This window comes from Numida meleagris, chromosome 1 (genome assembly GCF_002078875.1).
Source record: "Numida meleagris isolate 19003 breed g44 Domestic line chromosome 1, NumMel1.0, whole genome shotgun sequence".
Classification (NCBI taxonomy): Eukaryota; Metazoa; Chordata; class Aves; order Galliformes; family Numididae; genus Numida; species Numida meleagris.
In genome coordinates this window covers 84,301,721-84,307,951 of record NC_034409.1, presented here as the reverse complement: position 1 = coordinate 84,307,951, position 6,231 = coordinate 84,301,721, and the positions used below count along the sequence as shown (strand labels likewise).

The following is a 6,231-nucleotide window of genomic DNA, read 5'->3' as shown; positions in this document are numbered from 1 at the left end:
CTTAACTTCAGCCCCTGATTCCACTGGGATCTAGCTTCATGCAGAACCCCAGTGACAATGAGATCCCCAGCAGCTGGATCTTCACCACCATAGTAAGCTGGTGACCAAGGCAATCATCAACAGCTGCTGGGAAGCATGACAGTTCTGCCTGATGAGGTAGCTATAAGATTTTGAGCGAAAATAGCTCTTGTGTCTCAGGAAGGTAGCCACACAAAAGCCATACCACAGTACAATGTCTGCGAGCCCAAGCTAGACAGTCCCCCAGTTGCTGGATGGATTTATACTTTTCTCACTCAAGTAAAGAGATGAAAAATTATACATCTGTGATTTTGTGCATTTCCAGAAGTTAACAGAAATCATCAGGAAGGGGAAAATAAAGAGAAGCTGTGTATCTTTGCACCCAAAGCCTGAATTAGATTTGAGATGTCAGGTTGTGTAGGTAGAGGTGGAGGAAGATCAGCCAGGCCAAGTGTTGGTCTTACACAAACTTATCATATGTGCAGAACAAAAAATGACCTTGTGTGTGCGTTGAGGAATATGGAGAGATCTGTAAAAATTCAGTCTATTAGTTGTACATGACAAGTAATATTTCCATTCCCAAATCAGGACAAAATCTTCCTGCCATACAGTCAACCCCTTCCTCACTGGTGTTGTAGTAATGGGGCAACAAAAAAGAAAATATTTAAAAACACATTCTAAAAATCTTATTAGTCTGTTTCTTCCAAAGTACTTTCCTGAAAAGTCAAGCATCATAATACCATCAGTCCAATCATGGTACCCAGATGGATAGGGAAATTATACGTTATAATTTTAGAAATAGCCCCAGGATGCATTGTGTGCATCTCTGAGCCAAGAAAACCCCAAAGGGCATGAATCTGGCTCATTCCCAGACCGAGAGCTGCAGTCTTACTGAAAGCCTGACAGACACACTGCAATGCATATATCTTAAAAGCAGCACCAGTGGCACTCAGCCATTCAGATATGATACTAAAAAATCAGATTCAGGGAGCAGGAGAGCAAAAATGGCAGACATTTTGGAAATGAATCCAAAGTGTTATATTGAGGTTCTGGTTCTGTATCATATTGGGGAGATTTATTTGTTGTTATAATTTAATGCAATGACCTATACCGTGTTCTTTCAGTGACACAAAATGCCATGCAGATTCATAGAATGAGTAGTCCTGGGTGGAACACCAGACTTGTACAGCCCACAAGATTACAAGTGTACACAAAAATGTTGTAGGATGTGACTCCATGAACAGTCCTCATCTGTAATGACTGGAATGACTTTCATTATGAAAGAGGATGTCATCTAGTTGATGTTTTCCAAGGTGCAAACAGACAGGAAAAATGTACTTACCTGTTTATGCTCATGCATTCAACTCTCTTCAACAAATCAGTACCAGAGGATTTTCCTTCCTCCTTTTTTGTTTTTAACTTTCCTTACTCCAGTTTGAAGTAGCGTGGAGTCCTGTAAATCCAAGCAGCCAGCCTGCAGCTGACATCATCTAATAAGAATGATCCCTTCCTGCAAACCACCAAGTTGCTTCTTCAGGGTTTTGCAATCGCTAGCATACTGCTATGGAAAGTCTGTCAGGGAAAAATATACATTAGAAAATAGTAGCGGGAAGGGAAATAGTCCTGACTGCAAACCTGTCAACAAAAATCAAACGTTAGCTTCTCCTTCTTGCTTCCAATTTAGCAGAAATATGCTAAGAATTTGAAAAAGTAACTTTTTATCAAATATGACCCTATTTTTCACTCCCCAAGTTAAAAAATGCCACTATAAGAGCACTCTTTCTTCTGAGTTTCTAGAGTGAATGGAAAGTGTACTGTTTTTAATAGGCTGCAAACATAACAGCATGATAGTCATTTGCACCTCGAGCTTCCTTTCCTCTCACTTCACTCCTCACTCCTCATTCAAACACACAAGGTTCTTTTTCACATCAAGCACACAAGAGCTTTTTGTCTGGTCAAATTATTTTTTTGCAGGCACTAATAATTCTGCCTGCTGGTAAACTTTCAGTATAAGCTGAATAAATATAAAGCAGGAGATACTCTTTATCTGCCTGTTTGTTGTTTTTGTTGTTATTGTTGCTGGGTGCTTTGTTGTTTTTTTCAGATGAAAGAACAAAACTGAAAGCTCGATAGGGGGCAAGGAGAGAAGAACTTGTCGGAATAGATACATGCCTCTTGCTTCTGCCGTGAAATCCTGCCTCAGCGCTGCCTTCAGCACTGCAGATCCGAAGGCACACAGCACAACTTATCAGGCTTCCTGTGATGTTTGGAATTCTCCTTAGGCTCCAGCTGTGGGCAACAGGCAACCTGTGTGGGAAATTCAGATTTCTTTGCCTTTTCCTTAAAGTAAATTACAAGCACTTTGGGTCTCAGTGAACTGCCTAAAAGTACAGCACAGAGGCACTCCTCTTGGCTGGAGACAGAGGGCGGATTACAAGCGTACATGATTTTAAAACCTTTATGAACTTTAACCTGGCTTCTTGGTGAACCTGATGTCTGGGTGTGGGTGAGCCAGCAAGACCTCACAAACAATTTGGTAGTGCTTGCGTTTGGCTGTCCTGAGCAGACAAGTAGGCAAACATCTGCAATTTAAAAGACATGATTCACAAGAGGCAGCCACCACTGCATACACACCGCATAGAGAGGGAAGCTGGCTTGAGGCCCTGTGTTCCCTGTATAAATTGCAAAAGGGAATGAAATTCCAAGTAAATGCTCAGACTTTTTGATTAAATCAATCTATTGCCACTACCCAATGAATCTTGTGTTCTCTTTTACTGCAGGACATTACCCAGCAGTAGTTGATACCATAAATGATCTATTCTATTTTCTGGGTGAAATAAGGACAAACTTATCTCACTGTCTTCAAATTCTACTTTCTTTTTTATTATTATTATTTATTTCAACCAGGCCTTTAACACTTTAAAGGCGTTTTTTAAAATGTATATTTATTAGATGGGAAGATAAAGGAATTCATTCTGGAGAGGCTTAAATAATTGTGAAGGAGGTAGGTGTAGAGTCAAGCTGAAGTGGATTCCTTGTTAAAATAAAATTGGTGTACAGGGGAACTACTTGTAATGGAAGAAATAGCAGAGAGTAGATAGCTGGATTCCTATGTACTTTTCTGTGCCCTTTTCTCTACTCATCAGTTTGCCTGGTGGGGAACTGTTTAATTTAGTGATGCAGTCTTCTAGTCCTGTTGTCAGGACCTGTGGACAACATCATAAATTAAAACATACATTTAGGGAATTGGTGCAATAGGCCATAGGATAGCTTCAGGCTCCTTTCAAAGGAACACAGAAATGTTCTAACACTATTCTGGTAACTTGGTCACACTGCTTTAATGCAGTAAAAGGAGAATAATCAATCCTGTATATATGGCACATGACACAGTATATGCAGGCACTCAGAGCTGCCAAAGTCTTCACTTCTCTGGACATCTCTAGAGTTGTGCAGACAGTCAGTCCACTTCCCTCATCCCCAAAATGTCAGTGAAAAATGTTCCATAAAGTTATAAGCTCATTTAGACTGGAGGCAGACAGTCTTCCTGGCTTAGGGCCCATCACAAAAGTAAACAAGAGATGCTGCAGAAAATTTCTGGCCATAAAATACACGCTCACACTCGCACATGTGTGCGTTCTTGGAAGAGGCAGCGAGACCTTTCAGCCTGTCTTTATCAGTTCAGTAGTTCTGAAGAAAACCAGGCAAGACTCAGCATCAACAGCTAAACGCCAGGCTCTGAGAGCCCTCGTAGCAGTTGCGCTATGTATTTCACCCCAGCGGTTATACTGGAAAACAAAAAACAAAGACAGAACAGCAAAGGGCTTATGGTTAAAGACCCCTTTGCAAAGAATGTTGGTTCTTTCTTTACATTTCCAAGATTTATTGCTCACAGAAATCCCACTTTTGAGCACAAGCTGACATTTCTGGAATGACAAACCATTTCCAGCATTGCAGAAAAGGACCTGGAGGTGGACACCAAGTTGGACATGAGGCAGCAATGAGCCATAGCAACACAGGAGGCTAACAGTGTCCTGGGCTGCGCTAGGAATGCTGCCAGCAGGTGGAAGGAGGTAGTCCTTACTCTCTGCTCAGCACTAGTGAGGCCTCTCCTGCAGCGCTGGGTGCAGTTCTGGACTCCCGAGATGAGCTTACTAGAAAGAGTCCAGCAAATGGCAATAAAGATAATGAAGGGCTTGGAGCATCTCTCCTGTCAGAAAACACTGAGAAAACTGTTTCTGCTCAGCCTGGAGAAGTGGAAGCTCAGGGGGAATCTCACCTCATCAATGTATGTCAGTCCCTGAAGGCTGGGTGCAAAGAGGATGGAGACAGACTCTTTTCAGTGGTGCCCAGTGCCAGGACAAGAGGCAGTGGGCACAAACGGGAACACAGATGGCTCCCTTTGACTATCAGGAAGCACTTCTGTGCTGTGTGGGTGACTGAGCACTAGCACAGACTGCCCAAAGAAGTTGTGGAGTCTCCTCTTGGGGGGACTTCAAAAGCCCCTGAACATGCCTGGGCACTATACTATGGGTGGCCTGGTGTGAGTCAGGGTTGAAACAGATGGACCCAGAAGTCCTTTCTGGCCTTAACCATTCTGTGGTTCTGTGATCTTTTTTTCTGCTGTAGTTTGCCCTTTTCTCCAGCCAGCTTGATTTCACTCCCACTTGGAATAAAACAACGTGTAAAAGCAAAATTAAGCACGAAGGAAGATGTTAAAGGCATTTTCCCATCTGAATTTGTTCCCACCCTTCCCCTACTATGCCTTTTTCTTACAAAGGGCCCAATCAAGAAAAAAGATGCTAAACATTTCCAATAATGCTTAGCACCACTCATACAATCCAAATATCCATGACAGAGTAACATCATTGTCCCCTTCCTCCTACACATGCACATAGACACACACACACACACACAGCCTAGGCATATCTTCAAGAGAAACAACGTTGATGTCTAGTGTACATCAACTTTACTTTTATCTCAAAAAAAAAAAAAAAAAAAAAGCAACCCAGAAAAAGTCTCCTTTCTCTTCTTTCCCCATCACCCTCTCACTGATTGTCACTGGGAGGCACTGCAAAGTACCATTGGGAAGTACCAATGAAAGCCAGCTGGCTGCTAGGTTCTGGGCCTTGTTAGCAAGATATGGATGATGAAAAATTTTGACCAATCTGATCATATTATAAATTATAGCCTAAAAGCAGAACAATCAATCAGCCAGCATTTTGCTACCCACTGATTTTCTGTTTCCCACTGCTAGATGCTTCTGCTATTAATTCTCTTACTAGAAGTAAGCTCTTGCATCCATATGGAGCCTGAAATGCTGTTTTACCTGCTCAGAGTTAAAAGAAAATGCTGTATATGCTAGAGGGGTTCCTGGGTCTTCTATACACAACAAAGGTTTATTTTCCCCCACTGTGGAAGGCAAGAAAGCCTTCGTGTTACCACAGCTTTGCAGATGGCATTAGGAAATGTTTCTTTTAGGAGCTTTTTTTTTTTTTTTTTTTTTTTTTTTTTTTTTTTTTGTACTGGGGCTAATTCTTAATTTGCAGTAAGCTGTCTATCTGCTCTGTTCTCCCTTGCAAAGTGGGCTGAGTTATGTCTTCAGAAGAGTAGCTGCAGAGGGACAACTTGAGCTAGCATCACCTAAAGTGACCGTGACAGCCAAATAGAATTGTAGCAGCAGCACAGGCCAAATGCTAAATAACATTTACAAAAACTAAATAAAGTTGCTGGGCCCAAAGGCAATGTGGAAGACAGCATTTGGCAATTGCTCTTTTTAAGGAGGTATATTTTTAATGGTATTTTTATATCATGCAGATATTGCAAATATGAATTGCTCACCAGTGAACACTCATCTTGCAAAGATTCCAGCACTAACTAGAGCTTTCTCTCTCACATAGAAGGAATATATCAGAAAAAATAGGAGTATCTCCCACACGGTCAGGTTTCAGCAGAAATTAAAATCTTAAATATTTCCCATTTATTGTTCTGTTCTTAACCAATGATGTTAGTGAGCCTGGAAAGGTGCCAGTCAGCAGCTAATGTACAGGAGAGTCACTGCCTTTTCCTGTTGTTTTTAAACACAGACTTCTTTATCTAGGTATCTGCTCATGCAAGATTGCTTCGAACAAGGCAGAAGACCATTACATTATATCTTTGTCTTATTATCACTTAAAATTCAGGAATGTCTTGGGATCTCAGCCAGACTGGACCTCT

General features: G+C 41.5%; 1 long non-coding RNA gene across 1 annotated transcript in view; it reads left to right on the top strand.

Annotated features, from left to right (window-relative positions):
• LOC110400557 overlaps positions 1 to 2,766 on the top strand; it is a 35,111-nt gene extending 32,345 nt beyond the window's left edge. Inside the window, exon 3 of the long non-coding RNA XR_002439935.1 lies at positions 2,123 to 2,766. This is a non-coding gene — a long non-coding RNA (uncharacterized LOC110400557). The remainder of the gene's footprint in view (positions 1 to 2,122) is intronic.